A 19,486-nucleotide genomic window follows, 5' to 3' on the forward strand; every position below is an offset into this window, starting at 1 on the left:
CTGTTTCACCTACCCTGACCCTTCTTTCCTTAGGCAACTAGCTGCTCTCTGTAGTTGAGTCTGTTTCTGTTTGTGGTTTTGTTTGTTCATTTGTTTTGTCTTTTAGATTCCATCTATAAGTGAAATAGCATGGTGTTTTTCTTTCTCTGCCTGATTTATTTCACTTAGCATGAGACCCTCTAGTTCCATCCGTGCTGCTGCAAATGACAAGATCTCATTCTTTCTTATGGCTGAATAATATTGGATTGTGTATGTACACTGTATCTTCTTTTTTCAAAAAAGGTCTTATTTTTAAGTGATCTCTACACCCAACATGGGGCTCAAACTCAAATCCTGAGAGCAAAAATTACACATCCCACTGATTGAGCCAGCCAGAAGCCCTGACCAGATCTTCTTTATCCATTCGTCTACTGATGGACACTCAGGTTGCTTCCGTATCTTGGCTATTGTAAAAAATGCTGCAATGACAATAGGCAAGCATATATCTTTTTGAATTATTATTTATGTTTTGGGAGGTTAAATACCCAGTAGTGGAATTACTGGATCATAGGGTAGTTCTATTTTTACTTTTTGAGGAACCACCATACTGTTCTCTATAGTGGCTGCCCCAGTGTGCATTCCCACCAACAGTGCATGAGGTTCCCCTTTTTCCATACCCTCGCCAACACCTGTTGTTTGTTGTGTTGTTGATTTTAGCCATTCTGACAGGGGGAGGTGACGTCTCATTGCAGTTTTGCTTTGCACTTCCCTGATGATCCGTGATGTTGAATATTTTCATGTATCTGTTGGCCATCTCTATGCCCTTGAAAAAATACCTGTTCAGGTCCTCCACCCATTTTTAATCATATGTTTGGTTTTCCTTGGTGTTGAGTTGTACGAGTTCATTATATGTTAACCTCTTATCATCTATGTCATATGCAAGTATCTTCTCCCACGCAGTAAGTAGTCTTTTCATTTTGTTGATGGTTTCCTTTGCTATGCAAAAGCTTTTTAGTTTGATGACATCCCCAAAGTTTATTTTTGCTTTTGTTTCCCTTGGCTCTGGAGACAGATCCAGAAAACTATAGCTAAGGCCTATGTCTAAGAGTTTACCGTCTATGTTTTCTTTCAGGGTTTTTACTGTTTCAGGTCTTACATTTAAATCTTTAATCTAGTGTAAGTTTATTTCTGTGTATGGTATAAGAAAGGGGTCCAGGTTTATTCTTTTGCATGTTGTTGTCCAATTTCCCCAACATCATTGTTGAGGAGACTGTCTTTTTCCCTTTGGATATTCATTCCTCCTTTGTCGCGGATTAATTGCCCATATAATTAGGGGTTTATTTTTGGGCTCTCTATCTGGTTCCACTCATCTGTGTATCTGTTTTCATGCTACTACCATAATGTTTTGATCATTATAGCTTTATGGTGTAGTTTGAAATCACGGATTGTGATTCCATGAGGATTCTTAGAGTATGCATACAGATATATATATGTATTTCAGTATTATGGGATGTTCAAATTGGGAAACATATTCTGAGGTGTTTGACATTCTCTGTGGAAATGTGTGTCATGTGAAACTTAGAATAGGGAAGTGACTACAACTTTATTAATAAGGAAATGTGCTGAGAATTATGGAATGAACACATGAAATTAGATACTAAACTTGAAATTGAATCAAAATTATATTACTTGGAAGAAAGAAAGAAAGAAAGAAAGAAAGAAAGAAAGAAAGAAAGAATTGTGTCTAAAAGAAGCCAGAGGAGAATGTATGTAGAGTTGCTTAAGATCATAGCATCCAACAGAATTTAGTATAGGTGAGTGGCTCATGTGTTACTCTTGGGCTCAAAGTGAATTACATGGATACTACTGATAATATCATTGTTTGTATTTTTTGTTTTAATCTTTTCACACCTCACTTGCTTCCATGGACGGATTTTTGTAGTTTTGTGGGGTGAAGGTGGGAACACTAGAACAATGGATCAATATCGCAGTAAAAATGACCTACATTTACGTGTAAAGGTCCAGTACATGGGTTAACAATATAAAGCAAAGCTCCACAGAATTACTTAGTCTTTGGTGTTTAGTACCTCATTTACAGAAAATGGGCCAAAATCATTTGCCAAATGGAAGAAGTAGGGAGTAATAATTTGTTCCAGTTAAAATAAATCCTATAAAGGGGTTTTGTTATCTTATCTATGTAGCATCCTCTAAACTTAGAACATGTTTTATGCTACTTATATTATTTAAATAGGAAAAGAAGAAACAGGAAGTTGAACTGAACTGAATTATCAGATTAAGTTTTTTGTTTTTAATAAAAACATATGAGATATAGAATAGGGGCCCTCTATGAATTTACTATTACCAAATAACTTCTCCAACATTTTTGAGATATTTCCTTTTAGTCTTTTTAATACATATTTTATACAGCAATTACAATACTGTGCTTTGTTAACCTAACATGAGCACATTTCACATTTTAGAAACTTGACAAACATTTTAATGAATTTTTGCTCATTTGTTAGCTAGACATGTCATGTTATAATTATTCACTTTTATATTGTTGAAAAATTATATCTTTTCTTTTACTTTTGTTACTATTATAAGCACACCGTGAGAAAGATCTGGCCATGTGCATTGAGATTATGGTCTTAGAAAAATTCCCAAAAATAGGAATACTGAATCAAAGGCTATGAACATTTAAGTTTCTTGTCAATTCACTCCTTTAGGTAAATAATTTTCTCAAATAAACAAGGCTTGTTATTATTTATAGTCACATCAGCAATGTATCTGAGCTCTATTTTTTAATTATAAAATTTGAAGGTTATAAATTACCATTTTTTTAAATATGAGTCTTTTGAGTAACGTTAATGGGTAGTCTTATGTGTCAGATCCACACGGCCACAGGGTGCCCAGATACTTGGCCAAAAATTATTCCAGGTATTTGTGCAAGGGTGATTTTTGGATGAGTAGTATTTTAACGGATAGACTTGATCAAGCATATTGCCCTTCCTCATGTGGGTGGGTCTCACTGGATCAGTTGAAGGCCTGAATAGAACAAAAAGCTGGTTATTCTCCATATAAAAGGAAATTCCTCCTGCCTGACAGCCTCTGAACTGGGACAGTATTTTTGCCTGTCTTTAGACAGGAACTGAAATATGAACTCTTCTTTGGGTTGTGAGCATGATGGTCATTGGACTAGAGCCACATCTTCAGCTCCCCTGAGTATCCAGACTGCAGACTCATTGTGCAGATCTTGGGACTTATAAGCCTACATCATCACACTGGTTCCTTATAATCTACCCATCCATCCATCCATCCATCCATCCATTCATCTCTCTCTCTCTCTCTATCTACACATTCACATACACATACACATGCACATCCTTTTGGTTCTGTTTCTCTGGAGAGCCCTAAGACAACAACTTGACCAGCTTACTGCATATTTGCTAATTAATTCTATTTCCTTACTTTTGAATGATATGCTCATGTTCTCTGGCTATGTATATATTAGGGCATTCTTATTGGTTGCCATGAACTATATTCTATACATTTTTATATTTTCAGTAAATTTTAACTGTCCTGACCAACCCACCTTCCTAAAATCTCAAGAAATCCACTCAGAAACACCAAATTTTAATGAAAACTTAAAGAAAATTCTGATTCTGGAAAAAAAGGACAGAATGAAGACCCAGAGTATATAGGACACTGCTTCTCTTCCTCCCTGTCAAAAGAGAAAGAAAAATGAAAAGTCAGTTTTATGTTTAGCACAGTATGAATTAGTTGCTCTTTTGGCTTTGTGTCATGGCCAAATCCCAAAGACTGGCTCCAGGTTCTCTAGCAAGCCATTAGACCTCTGCCACTGCAGAGCAGTTTGACGGAAACGTGGGGTTCATTTTCACTCGCACTAGAGAGATTCTCAGTCCTGGAAGGGAGATCAGCCTGAGGCTTGGGCAGAACAGTGGGTTTCTGGGCCTCCTGCCCTTGGCCATCAGCCTCTTACAGCTCCAAGCGTTGGGGAAAAGGGACACCACAGCTCCCATCTGCCACCTCCCTTTGTCTCACAGTTGCCTGTCCCCGCACACCTTGACAGGACGTTTGTGCCAGCCTTGTGCTTTCCTCCACCTCGGAAGCTGAAAGAGAAGAAAAACAACGCTGGGAGCAGCAAGGACAGCTTCTGACCTCTGCGGCGATTCTTAAGGATTGATTTAGCTGCTTCTGGTTTTCGAGGCAAGAATTTCCTTGAAACCCTAAAAAGACCTCCACTTTTACATAAATCAGACCAAAATGGTCCCTGGCCTTGTTTGCTATCATTCTCACGTGGCTGACCACGATTCTGAGTGTTAGGGACTCACACCCCAGGACCCTGACCCATCGGAGAGCTTCCTCCCACGCTCATTCCCAGGCCCTTCACTCCATTAGGAGAAGCCCCATTGGCCACAACCTACACGGAGAGGGTCTCTCTACCTTAAAAAGCTTCAAAACCTACTGTCCAAAATAAAAATGTCAGCACACTTTGGTGCCTAACGTTCACTTACAGGAAAAAAAAAAAATGAAAACTGACATTAAGAAAGCTGGAGGAAATGGAATTCTAGCCCTAAAACCCAACTGGCCCATAACTAGCCAAGGAAGGTGGGATCATTCATTGTTCTTTCCTGAGACTAAAATTAAAACTATTATTATTTCCCCCCACTTAATGGTTTAAGTTTAACCAATAGTTGTAAATATTTTAGCAGACAAAGAAAGGTTTTTCTTAATAGGAGCTCATTCAAAATATAGGATAGTAATTAAAGGAAACCACTGGTGTTTACAGTTTTATACTCCTCCTATTAAAATGAGCTATGTATGAAGAAAAATGTGTATCATAAATGGAGATTATGGTCACCGGAGAGAATTCTCTATTTTAAGCTAAATATAAATAATTCATAGGTTTCCCATAATAGCATGTGCTATCTTAGATGTTTGATATCAATTCATAACACAAAGAAACTGATAATGTTACTAAAAGGCGGTCATAAAAATATTTCTAATTTCCATTGTCTACCACAAAAATACTGGTAATTATTTAGGGTGAGATCTTTTTTTGTTTTCTGAAATTATTCGAATGAAACCACTTCCTTTAAAGACGCGTGATAAAGAGCAGGTCTCCGCTCATTGCAAACACATCTTTGCAAAATTGCTAAGAAACCTATTCTCATGTCTCATCTCTTTTTTAAAGTGCACATCTTGTGCTGTAATGGTCACTGGAAAGTGCTGCTAAATTTGCAGGAGAAAATTTTGCATAGAACATTTTTTTAAGGAGGAAATGACAACTAAGCCCTTAAGGAAAGGTTTTGCAGCAACATGATCCTACTTCTACGGCTTCAAGCATTTTCTTCTTACTTTCTTGGAACCACAAGAAAGATGTGGGGTTGCCTTAACAAAAAACCTAGATCGAATAAAAACAAAGACCATTCACAGAGAACTGAACACCTTAGGGTCAAGCCGCTGGTGCACAGACAGTGCTCCAGGAAAGCTGTAATTCTGGATCATACTGCTTCTCTAGGCCACACCTGTCCGAAAGGCAGGCTGTGTAGCTAGAAAGGAGCTGTAGTGGTGATCCCAGGACCACAGGTCGCTCCAGACATCTGCTGTCGGTTTTCTCCCCCGCATCAAGGGGAAAACAGTGGGAAAGAAATGCCCTCGACAGGGAGTCCCCCAACTGGAGACACTGAGCGACCATGTCCTGGGTGAGATCCTGGGGCACAGGACCTGCAAGCAGGTACCCTCGCTTTGCCTCAGGAGGCCCCTGGTCAGTAAAAGCAGGAGGGGAGTGTCGTCAAGTGCTGAGCCACAAATGCAGCCTGTGACAGAGGAAGTCACCTGTGCAGCAAGAAGCCACCCCGTGGGCAGACTGGGAGGTGTGAGGCAGCGCAGTGGGACGCGCCCACGACGATGTCACCGTGGCCACTTCAGGCCCCTGTCCCGCCCTCACCTCCACCTGACTGGCTCTCCTTCTCCATCCTTCTTCCTTTCCAACCCTCCAAAGGCAGCGTCCTAGAAGCACCCACCTGAAAGAGATCTCAAAACACCAGTTTCAGAATGTTCAAATCATTCAGGGTCTCAGTCCCACCCTTGCTAATAATTTCAGTTCTTCTCCCTGGACGGCCAGGCAAACCCCATGGAAAGCACCAGATAGGGCCAACTCCAGTCCCATTCCAATAGCTGGTGGGTCCCGGTGAGCAGAATGAGGGACAGTCTCACTGGGAGGTCTTTGGGTCTTTTCAAACCGAGCCATGGCTTTCTTCCTCAACCTCCTGCCCTCAGCTTGTGTGCCTTGGAGCCTGTTTTCCACACCTGTGAGCCTCCTGGACCCCAACTTCCCAGCCTGGCCCCCAACTCCCCAGCCTGGCCCAGTCCCATGCTAAATGATTACACTTCTGTCTTGCCTTAATGTGTGCCTCTCCCTGCATCCCTCTTCTTCTGGAGACTCTACCTCCCACACCTCTGCTAGAATCTGCTCCCTCTTGCGGGCTTTGTACGGTTTCTCATGGTATGCTCAGTGTTGAAACCATCTACAGTGTTCAGCAGCTTCTGAATAACCCTGTGCAATATATTGGCTCAGTAAAAAATTCACATAGGCAGTGCATTAATGAGTCTGAAGCTCATAAGAGAAGTCATAACTAGAAATAGAAATAACGATCATGGACAAACACAAAGATGTCTTTTCAGAGCCATGCAGGTGAATAAGTTTACTTGGGAGGAGAAAGCTATTAGAGGAGAAAGGGGGGTCAACAATTTATCTTTGTGACATTTAGGGTTTGAGAAGATGAGGGTGACCCTGCAAAAATGTCTCAGAAGAAGTAGCCGATAAGCAGAAGATTCAGGAAATAATGAAGTGTCTCAAGAGGAAATGTACGGCAGTTTGCATCAAATGCTCTGGGAGTTCAAATAAGAGAATTCCAGAGAAGTGAATATTGGATTTAGCAACACAAAGAACATCCTTCACTTGAGGAGAACAGTTCTCTGTAGATTGTAGATTGTAGCCCCCTGCAGGGTTGACTGTTAAACTTTATATATGCATAAGAAGAAGGAATGCTGTTTGTCTATCATCCATCCATCCTTCCATCCATCCTTCCTACTTTCTTTCCTTCCATCCATCCATCCATCCATCTACCCATGGTACTGGCTCAGAGAGACGAGTGTGGTGTGTCATCTTCTATTAGGCAAGAATTGTTTGAAGTAATAGGGTTTACATGCTCCGTGGGTGTGTCTGATAAAGAGGAAAAACTCAAAGAAGAGATTAGACTTGCTATCATGGCAGAGGAGATTGTCAAATCCATGAGAATAGGTGTCATCACTAAGGAAAGACATGCTGGGAAGAGAGCAGAGATTTGTGAGGGAAAGCCCGGTGGTCAGGGAGAGACAGAGTGGTGAAAAGAGCCAGAGGGTAAATGTAAGCGTGTATCAGAGATCTAATTCAGGGACCAGGCTGACAAATTGCAAGAGTACATCTCAGAGGCTATTTGAGCAACTTCAAGTCAAGCCGCAGGACGCGCAAAGTGAAAGTGCCCCCCATCATGACTTGTTATTGCAAAAGAATCATCACACGCCTTTAGGCTGCAGCCCTGTAGCCCTCACGCACACCAGGTGACCCAAATGTGGCGTCTTCCTGCTCTATGACTATGCCAGGTGTGTTTGGGGGGGGTAGTTTCTGAGATTTCCAGCAGCGTGACAGCCCCTCAGGAGGGCTGACCTGCCTTCTTTCTGATAAATTATAAGCTCTTCTCCTCCTGAAAGATCATAAAGGAATGGAATGAAAAGTGCCTAGAGAGGACATCAGGAGGCCACTTGTGGTTTTCCCTCTAAAAAAAGATGTGAAGTTTAGAGGAAGAATGAAGGCTCCTCCTCAAAGTTCTACTTTGGGATGGGCTGGAGAAAAAGAGTCAACTAGATTCCATGCTGGGGGCAATAATCGAGTTATCTGGCCCGTGGGGATGAGAGCTGTAGCGGTCCCTGCTAAGAGCTCCTGGATCACAGGCGATGGGGAGGGGAAGCAGCAGCCAGCATCCATCCCAGATGGATGACCCAAGTCACAGCCACCCAGACCGTTTCCCGCCCCTCTCCCCACACAGACACCTCTTCAGACACCTTCCTCCAGTCTCTCCAAGGTCAGTCTATGGGGTATCTGCCACAGTGGACTCTGGCATGTGGGGATCTAACCTGAGCCCCTCTGCCTCCTGCTTCTCGTGTCCCTCCACTCAGGCAACACTCACCAAGCCAGCCACTGGCCTGTGTGAGGTTGAACGAGGGAATGGAGAAGATCCCTAGTTGATGTCTCAAAAAAACATTTTGCCGCCACATAACATATTCCAACTTCAATGTCCCTTCAGCCAAAACTGACCATTGTCTTAACTTCACTCTGACCGGCTCCTTCTCATTTCACAGTATTTATGTTCAGCCACTAGGTCATTTCCCACCACACACACCACTCCCCCCCGCCCCATGACTCTGTCTCCCAGTCTCACACTGCCAGGATTGGTTCATCGGGAGCCACAACTAGTGGTCCTTCGGTACTGCTCTCGAAAAATGCCATTTAACACAGAGAGACTCTTCCTCAAAAAGGCTGACTAAATAAACACAAACAACAACTAAGTCACTCAGATATATAGGTCAGTTAGCAAGTCACAATCGGAAATAAATTCAGTGAAAGGGCTTCACATTCAGAAATAAGATCTTATTTGAAAGGATGCCTGAAAGGCATTTTTCCAAATCACACTCACCCCTTCAACTGACTTGGGTTATATGAGTGAAAAGTATGCTCATTAGCAAAACCTGAATCAAGGCTGATGTAAGTTTATGGGTGACAGCCATCTGTGGTTTGAGCACCTCGAGCTGCCTTGGTAAGTGTCTCCGTCAGCTGGAAATGGAGGGACGTGCAGGGAAGCTGTTGGCTGCACACATCTATGACTTTTACTAGATAAGAAAAATACAATTTAATTAATTTTAGCATAAAATGGAAGAACTGCTAAGGCAGCCACTTTCTTTTTTTCTTTTTCTTTTTCTTTTTTCTTTTTTTAAGATTTTATTTATTTATTGACAGAGAGAGATCACAAGTAGGCAGCGAGGCAGAGAGAGAGAGGGAGAAGCAGACTCGCCGCTGAGCAGAAAGCCCGATGTGGGGCTCGATCCCAGGACCCTGAGATCATGACCTGAGCCAAGGCAGAGGCTTCAATCCACTGAGCCACCCAGGCGCCCCAGGCAGCCACTTTCAAAGGAAATTGACCAGGTTTGACTGAATCATTACTATTCAAAGTTCTAAGACGTTCTTGACACCTGACACTACTGTCCACCTTTCCAGCTGGCTCACTGGCCCTCCGTAATGGTTTAAGTATGTTTTGGTAAAAGCGAACTGTTCTAACTACAAATCCATACATTTGTGGGTCAAACACTTGGACACAAGTTCTACAAAAACTTTGATTTTTTGTAAATAATGGTCCTCTTTTAGAACCTGATAATTAAATGGTAAATGAGATGAAAAGTTTTCCTCATGTATTTGAAAGGTTTTTTTTTTTTCTTTCCTATCTTAACTCCGATCTTGACTAAAATAATATAGAACTGATTTAGTCAATGCTATTTGATTTCTTAGAACTATAGCAACTGGAAATTTTCTAGCAGAACAGGATTTCCTGGTTTTTGAGAAAGCCGCAGAGATCAAACAGCACATCTGGAGCGCGGGGCCCTCATCGGCCGGGCAGCGGGGCCGAGAAGCAGATTGCTTTACGACTGTTTGGTTTCCACGGGTCTCTTTCCGCCTTTTCCTCACTGACAGGACGAGAGACTGGGACCCTTCGGGTTCTCCCCAGGACACCAAAGACAGTCTCTCCATGGACTTCTTTGCGTGTTTGTTTCAATTTTGTTTCTGACGGGTCCCATGTTGCTTTTCACCAAGAGGAAAAACGTAAACGAAACTTTCAGATGGAGTTTTTCTCTTTTCAGCGAAAGGGGAAATGCTTCTCCTGATCCTTTGGAAATTTCCCCTTGCATGATACACTAAGCAATAAGCCACCAGAGGTGAAGACTGAGGGATTTCGGCAAACGGGGTCCCAGGGGGCTGCGTGCTCAGGGCCTCCGAGCGCCGTGGGGAGCCCGCTGCAGACTTGCGGTTCCTGCTGTGTGTCTTTGGAGGAAGTGGGCTCATTTATCTCTGATTCACTCTGTGTCTTTTTCCTGGTATAACGTGAGCTCCGAGCAGACCACATCTTAGCACGGCGGCCAGTTGGAGGGCAGGTGCTACCAAAACTCCCGGTGGAAAGAGATGCCTGCCACTTGGGGCTGTTGATTGACCCTCACGTCTCTATCTCAATTCCAACTCTCTGTCCTCAGCACCAAAGTGCTCTGCGATTAATAACCATGCAAAACTAGCCCCCAGAAGTGGTGACAGGTATCCAACCCGTGTCTAGGCTTTCTAAGGAGAAAAAAAGCCAGATGAGGTTAACAGCTGTTGGCTTTTCCATTGAAGCTTTCCGAGGCACTCGGTCGTCGCAGCGGACTTAAGATGACAAGGATCCTGCATACATCCTGCTTTCCTGTCCTTGAAGCAGTGACCTCAGCCTCCTGAAAGGCAGCTTCCTGTCCTTCATTTTTCTAGGGCCAGGTGGACCGGGTTGCCTAGAATATGGCCTAATCTAGACCCACCTCAAAACATCTCTCTAGAGGCAGCATGGATGTTAAGTCTCAGATTCACCTTCATCCAAGTGTCACTTCATCCAAGTGACAGATACTCCTGTTGGGGGACGGGGTTGGGGAGACGGTGTGTCCTGACCTGCAGTTTCATTTACTGAAATGGGACCCGGCATGAAAACCAGGTGCCCTACAAAGGATGTGAGGAATTTCAGGTAAACAGCACACCTTTACTGTCACCCACTCTGAGCACAGGGCAGCAGAGAGCTAGGAATCTTGTCCCCAGGGCCACTCATGGCAGAGACACAGACATAGCATCACACACACCGGGGACAGGGTCAGGCAGGTGTTGGGTGGGTGTGTGGGGGGATGATTAAGTTCTTCTTGCAGCCTGAGGACCTGTATGGGACAATGATGTCCTAAATCCAGTCTCCAGAGCATGGCAGATGCCAGAATTACAAGGACTATTTGTGTTTAAATTTGCTACTTTCAATGACAAAAATTGCTATGACGAAAATGCTGAAGTAGTCCATTTGTTCTGACCTAGGGAGAAAAGTGCCAGCACCAAGAGCAGCCATAATTTCCCAAAATAAAGTTAAAATATAGCCACAATCAAACAGTTGATATTTAATGGCCAAATCCTTTTTTTTTTTTTTAATCAGTTTACCATTTATATTTTCCTTCCAGAGTCAGGCAGAACTCCTGAAGACACAGAATCCTAGACAGGTGATAACCCAACCATTTTTAGAATTAAAAGTCATATTAAATAAGCCCAGAGGCAAGAAGCTCCATGCATAAATATGTCATATTTAGTTGATCATTAGAAAAGTGCAAAAAAATATTATCTTGTCACCCTAACGAAATTATGGGAAGACATAAAATTTACCTGCACCTTTTAACCCTTGCCGATATCTGACACAAAATACAAAATCAAGGGCAGGCTGAGGGATTTTTTTCTAGGTCATAAAGTTGCCAATGAGCATCACAAAAGTTTGCTGGCTCATGTTGTGTTAACAATTTTAAGATCAAGTGTCTGGATCCCATGGTGGACCAAGGATTCATAGAGAGGAAGGAACAATATGGCAGCCAGCAAGACGTTGTCTGTGGAGAATTCAAAACAGCAAGAAAGCCAGCTGAAAGTTGGTTCACGGTGTATTTCCCCATGAGTAGGCAACTGCCCATGGTATCAGAACAGGTTCTGGTCCTGGAGAGGATGCCAGCTCTTCCTCCACACCCACCTCCCGGGCCACAGGCTACTCTGCCTCCTGCTGTGAAGTCCCTTATAGACAGGAGGGAAGTCCAAACAGGTGATAAAACCTTCCCCCACACTATCACTTGCTGATAATCGTCAGTGACTTAAATACACACAGAAGATCTCCCTTAACACAAACACATATAAAATAATACTGGATCGAAGGTTTCACAATATGTCAATTGTTACCCCCGCTGCAGTTCAGGCTCCGGTAATGCGCTGTCAGAAGGACCAGCATGGAAATGGAAGCAGGCACCTCCAGAATCTAAGGGAAACCTGCCACTCGAATGCGTTCAAGTGAACTTGGTGTTGAGTACATTACTCGAAATACTGCCACAACGCTCTTCTCAGCTTCGTTGGTAAAAATAACTCCTGAAGGACTTCAGCCTCCAGGATTGGAAAACATGACACTTTCTACAATAACATCATTGGAAATTAGGAAGTTAAGGCAAGTCATGAACATTTTTGAAGTGCTCATTTTTGCAGTGGATTCGTTGGCTGTCATATGTGCAAACACATGCCCTTGCCATTTCAACATGAAAAATGAAAGGACCGTGCAACGTGCCAGGCGTGCTATCGTGGGCTGCATGAGAAAGGGGACTAAGAAACCCACCACAGGCAGACAAGGGGGCCAAGCAGCCTTTGCAGAGAACGCAGGTGGGAATACATCCCGTGGTGCTTCATCTGAGGCATCACAGAGCAAGAGCCCGACTTACAAATACTCATGGCCATGACAGGCTGCTTGCAGTCAGACGTAAAACCTCAGAGATAGACCGGTTGGTGGAGAACAAGCTGCTGTTGTTGCCGAGAAACCAGACAGAGAGATAGAAACCGGGGTGGCCCACGCCCGTATAATAACCCTCACGCTCAGGCCCACACTCTGGAACATTCCTTCGCCTGGTGTCAAGGCACCGGCGCCTTTTTCTGAGAGAAAAACATGCTGTCTCCCCACGCAGGGGAAGGGAGCAGATGATAGAGCAAGTGATTCCGCACACACACGGAATTCACCCTGAACTTCATACAGTCACTCTGTCTGTTGCGGATGCTTCAGGGACACCTGCTGTGTGTCGGGCAGGGTGCTGGGCGCCCGAGAGAGGCGAACAGAGGGAGGCCCTGGGAAACGGGCCGGCCCAGGTTCCAGCCCGGGTCAGGCCAGCTGTGGCACGGACAGGGCCCTGGTAACTCCGAAGCTCATGGTTTGGAGCTCCAGTCAACACAGAAGGGCAGACTCACGTCACGCTAGCCCGTTGTGAACCCTCGGCTTCTCAGTCAGGGCCGTGTTCTGCACCAGTCGTTCCCGAACTCTTGGCAAGGGACCGGCTCAGATGGCGTTCGATTGCTTACTGGTCTTAAAAATTTCTGGCCTGCTAATTTTATAAATTATAGTAAAAATGAATCACTAGAAAAATCAAACTACAAAAGAAGAAAGAGAGCATTCAAAATGCAAGCCAAGCTTTTTACTAGCACATTCACTGACCTAGAAACACTCCGTCAAATTGCTATAAAACTTCGTGAAAGCTACAAGTCTGGTTCTGTGGGGGACTTGGGACACACCAGTTCCAAAACGCTCACAGACAGCCCCTGAGGTGAGCGTCCCCTGCTAGGGGCCCCACTCTAGACTCCAAAAGAGGATTGATTTGTGGATCAATGTACATCCAAAAACAAGGTGGTAGGAAGCTTAATTTTAATTGCCAGCAATGAAGGGGAAGAATGGCTAGTACCTTAGAAGCACGTAACAAACATGTGTGGAGGAATGAATCAACAGACATGAGGAGAGAGGGAAGGAGAGGCCCCCTCGGAGAAGGGTGTCGGGAGAGACGAGGATGCCCGACACGCCTGAGCGAGTGCAGACACGGTGCCTTCAGATAATAAAGTGGAGACGCAAAAATGGGGAACGTTCAGAGGTTAATCCAGTAAAATGTAAGTGCAGATTCACTGCCTCTGGACCCCACCAAGACTGTGAAAAACAGACAAAAGGCTCACGGCGTTATCTATTGACAACGAGCTGGACAGTGGGGCCCCTCCTGATTTCACCAGCACGAGCACAGCGTTCAGAACAAGAAACACCGCAGCCCCCAAACACTCCGCTCAGGCTGCATCATTTTACAGAGGTTTTGACAGAGAGAGCAGAGGTGGGCAGGCGTGAGAGCAGGGAGGATTGGGAGGCGCAGCGACGGAGATCAGTGCTGGCAGGGGTGCGGGCGGGAGGGTGGGGAAGGGGTTCTCCTCTGACAGTTCTTGTTCAAGTCACGTGGAGAAGGTACTCGGTCTATGCTCTTGAAGGCTGGACATATTTAACCTGTAGTGAGGTTTTAATGTCAATAGAAGGAAATATTTTTCATCATAAAACTGGTCTACAACTAGAGTGAAACATCGTCTTTGGAAGTGGTGAGTTTTCACCATCACTTCGTATTCAAGATAAATTGGGTGAACCCATAGCAGAATTTTGTAGGGAAGGATCCCACATCAAGCAGAAACCAGCACACCTGTTAGGAGTTCTCCATGAAGGAGGCCAATCTTCCATTAAAGAAATATTTACTGAGCACCTGCCATGGGCCATCATCATTCTGAGGGCACCCCCGGGGGACAGCAAATAGCTCTTTGAGTCGGAGATTTAGTTCCTTTTCTACAGACACTTAATGAACATGTACCCACACAGGACTTGCTTTCCGACTGTGAAATCAGCGCTGCAGTTCACACCGGAAGAATTTCTAAATGACAAAGTCCCTTTTTCACATGTTGGAGAGCGGGTGCTGTCATTCGAGGAGATGGATCTTTCCTGTAGGGAGGAGTGGAAAAGTTGCTTGTCTCTGTGCCTGTGGGAAGTTCAGGGGATATCATGAATTTATTTGATGCCAAGTTCTTGAACAAGTAAGAGTGACTTTATGTGTGTCCAGGGACTGTGGAGGCTCTGAAGACACGGACGGCTAGCAGACTCCCCGGAAGGCCCCAGACGGTAAGCAGCAGTGTTGTTGACCTCGTACCTTCCTGGTGGCCAAGCCCTCCAGACATCACTTACGACTCCAGACATCACTTAAGACCGCGTTCCTGTTGTGCACATGCTCACACACCAAGATGCAGAACAGGGAAGTAGCATATTTGTTATGCAGCAAGGGATGAGCGGAGGTAAATGTAAATGAACATTTCACTGGCAAAACCAACTCACCTGAGAATTCAAAACGACAAATACAAAGTCAGATATGAAAGAGAATAATATTTGGAAAACGTAAAGAATCAGCAAACCTAATTTTTTTTAAAAAAGTGACCAATACTCAACCTCCAGAAAAAGGATATAATATTTGTATTAATAAATGACTCGACTCATTTCCAATTCTGCTCTTCATAGCTTTTTCCTAAATGTTCTTTGATCATGTCTTCGCATGGCAATGAATTATAAATATTTATCTCTAAAGAAAATAGATAATTTGGTCTTTCCTCTAGCACAGTCTGTCAAAATATTTTTTATTAGTATTGATCAGTGGGAAAGCTCCTTTCCACTTCATAACTTGCTGAAGACCACAGTATATTGAGGTTTATCAAATCATTCAGGACTCCATTAAAGCAAGGAGAAAGAAATCTGGTCCTGCCAATACATCGAGATGGAAAATATCTTCCAGTGGCTAACTGGCATTTCTAATGCAGACGGAACGGAGTTCTTGAGGCCCACTGAGAAGAACCTGTTACTTGAAGACTAGCGGGTCACCGGGCTGCCGCCAATGACCTGGTGAACAACACTGGACCAGCTGGTCCAGACCAGAGGAGAAGGCTACTGCAGGCGTGAGCTCTGGACTTAAGCAATGGTGGCGGGGAAATGGGTCACGTGCAATGCCAGCCAGATCAGGTGCCGTTGCTGGGCTCAGACGCCTGTGCCCTCACCAAAGCCTCTTCTAGGGTCTGGGGGCTTATCCGAGTTCTGTATTATTATTATTTTTTTTTATGATATTACTTCCTCAGTGGAGCTGCCAAGTGCAGAAAGTTTGGATTCTTTTCATTTATGTGAATACCTCATTTCACCCTTTTCTTAGAACCTTCAAAGAGGAGTTACACTGGGGGCTTAAGACCATGGAGCAACAGTTCCGAATGTGCTGGCCGCCATCAGCATTATCCCTACATCATCCTCCACAGCCTGGAAAGTTCAAGATGGTTCTGACTCCTACCAGCGTCCTTCCCAGCTTTCACGCGACAGGACTGTGTCTCTGTGGAGCTTGTCCCGCACCACCTCCACCAGTTTCTCTGAGACCTGGTGCTCCGTGTCCTGGAAATCCTGTGATCGTCGGGACAACATACCTCGGCTTCACCCCCTTTCCCTGTGCAGCAGTATAGACGAGAGTTATAGTGTAGATGAGAACCTCCCAGATGCATATATGCTTGCGCTTCGGGCGTATCCTTAACACTGGGGACTTTGCAGGACTGAACGCTTTATCATGATCTCATGACTGTATTTTCTTCCATTATCTTGTTCATTTTTATCTTCTCAATATTCATTAGATTTCCATTCAAAACAGAGGTATCTGAAGCCTCCTTATGTTTCAAAATGCCCTGATAAAAATACTTCATTTGTGATTTTTTGCAAATATAAACGGTTTCCAAACATGAATAGTCAAACGTCATCCCCCAAATTGTTTCCAAATCCAAGGTTCAGGTTGTGTTATTCAGGCACTATATGCCAACTTAACCCAGTTGATTTTGTTATGCCTCACAGTAGGACATCAGACGTGTCACTGAAAATGCTTTCTGGGGCCACTCAGAATTTCAATTTCTTCTAAGTTTCTTCTTTAGTTTCACTGATGACAGTGCTGGATGAGGGCCTCTCTCGTTACAAAAAGAGATGCCTCTTTGCCATGCTGCAGTGAGTCAGGGTGACTCTTGGCAGGAGTATGTCTACAGGACGTTGTTCCTGATGCAATAATGACATGGTCGTGAATAACAGTGATCCCAGTTCCCGCTGAGCAACACCTGTGCGGACAGATGATGCCATGCTGACCGGATCACTGCTCAGGATGGAGACTCTCACTGCCCATCCCCCAGATGTGTGCCCACTGATGACTGACAGCCGAGTCCCTCCCCAGGAAGCACTCCAACCTCCGAAGAACCATCTTACCCAAGGTTCACGTCTGTCCCTGGGGACAGCTGATTCTGATGACTTTTCCAAAGACATGACAAAAGCCCAGGCTCCTTGCCTCAAGACACAAGACTGTGGGGTCCCAACTCTAGAGCTCCCATAGGATGCCTAGCAGAGGCCTCTATTTGCATCAGAGCAGTGTCTGCTTCGGCCCACTCCTGCTCCCCTCTCTCCCCCAGACGTGTTATCCTTGAGGACTCACCCCAAAAATCTCCATCTCAGAGTGCTTCCCAGGAGCCTGAGCTATGCTGCTTCCTCTGTGCCAGGGCCCCAATGACCTCTTCATATAAGCTTTCTCCCATCTGGATGTGGCTTTATCACACAGAGAGACATTGTCATCTCAAGATACGTATTATTAGATCCGTTTGGCAGATGAGGAGAATGAGACTCAAATATCACAAAACACTAACATCAGGGCAAGGATTCGAAACCAAAACAACGTGCATCCACAGTCACTGTGACTGCCCACGTCAGTCTTCCTGAAACTCATCCATCATAAAAATCAGTCATGATTCCCAGAGAACGTATTAAAAAGAAGTAACAGTCCACCTAAAGAAGGAAATCATATCCATCAGCAGTCATAGAGTGGTGGGTCCTGGTGAAACACTCTCTCTGATTTTCCCCTGATTTAATTGATCTCTTACAAAATGCATGCAAGAATGATCAGATTTTGCTGTAAGATCTGAGCACCCCGAAAGTTCGGATTTTGAAATTCCATAATGTGGGAGGTTATGCTCACCCCTTGCTCAAGAGGCCAAGTGTTGGGGTGCAAAGGGGACGGGTATTGGAACAGTGAGAACAGGATGCATCCGAGGTGCCTAGCTGAGACCCTTAAACTGCATGTGTCTCGGTTTTCCAGGGGTACAGTGATAACTTCTACTCCTTGGTGCTACTGCAGGGATTAAATGAGATATGCCTTGAGCTTTTACTGAAAGTTTCCATATGTGCTTTCTTAAATCGTTGGTTCAAATTTATGAAATATAAAATTTATGGCCAATCATAACAATTGCTATTGCAAATAAAAATTAAAATGTTGACATACATGGTGGGGATTATTAGAAATGTCCTCAAAAGTTTAAGTCAATGAGAAGTCCCTCAGATCATGGTCCTGGTTGGCTTCTGTTCAAAATCCCAGAGAGTGCTGGCATCAGGATGCCCTCCTCATAAGCAGCATGTGTCTTGCTGAAGAATAGAAACCAATCGTGGATATGTGAGGTGCAGGGAATAACTTCTCCAGCGGAATCAAGACAGTCTCAGCTGCTGGATAACCCTGGACATTGAAACGATCTTCTGTTCTGAACAATCCCCAATAGTATTCCACAAGCCCATGGGTGGACAGGGGTTTGCATTTGGAGAGTAGGGGGTGGTGCACAGAAGCTGGAAAGAAATCAGACGGTCATGCATTTACTATCTGTTCCTGTTCTATGACGCCTGTCTAGAGCAGGAGGTATTCTTAGATCCTCTTCTTGAGGTGGAAGGAAAAGACTGAGCAATCTCCTGCAAGAAATAATTTTGGGTAACCACAACTATTTTTATCTGAGAGTTCAGGAGCTAATGTTTGATTTCAGGGCAAAAATTGAAAACAGTATTTAAAAAAAAAAAAAGAAGAAATGTCAGTTGTATGTTTTGATTTTTTTTTTTAATTCTTTCTCAAGAGGCAAGATTTGCTTAGTCACAGAAACCCAAGCTGTCCTCCTAAAAGGAGTTTAATCGGCGGCAGAACATTGTTAAGGGAAGCTTAAATCCGGTGTCATAAAGAAATAAACCTACAGTGACGAAATTAAAGTTAACTTTTACAAAATGGAAACCAGACGCAGTCTAGCCAAGTGCCATCTGTAAGATCTTTGTGGCATGGAAGGACACACAGAGAGTTTTAGACCTTGGACGGAAACATCATGCAAGATTCCAGCTGGCCTCAGCTTCCCACCGACTGTGTCTAGGGGGACATGAGTCCCACTGGAAGGTCTCTGACAAGGAGTGGGGGTGAGGACAGAAGACCTCATGCCCTGAGGAGGACCCCAACACCTCAAACGCCCACCCAGCTCTGCGCCACATTAAGAAAACACCAGGTACCAACAGAGAGAGGGAGAGAGGCAAGCATGGCCCCACATTTCCTCCAGTGGTTCAGACAAGTCCATGTGCACACACACCGAATCACACACACCTGCTTCGGCATGTGGGCGCTGCGTCCTAATACCCCGTGTCCTCCTCTGTCCCTCTCTTCTCCTTGTCTGGGGACGTCGGTCCTCCAGATCTGTGTTGATCATCATGAAGCATTCTGAAGGCGAGAAGGAGAAAGCAAAGGAGAGAAGAGGGTGGGGAAGAGGTTTTACAGGCAGCTTTCTTTCGAGTGCTGTAATATTTGGGGCACCAGACTCTTGGTTTCAGCTCAGGTGGTGACCTCAGGGTTATGGGATCGAGCCCTCCATCGGGCTCCACACTCAGCAGAGAGTCTGCTTGAGAGTTTCTCTCTC

This window comes from Lontra canadensis, unplaced genomic scaffold, assembly GCF_010015895.1.
Source record: "Lontra canadensis isolate GAN:19392208 unplaced genomic scaffold, GSC_riverotter_1.0 scaffold76, whole genome shotgun sequence".
Lineage (NCBI taxonomy): Eukaryota > Metazoa > Chordata > Mammalia > Carnivora > Mustelidae > Lontra > Lontra canadensis.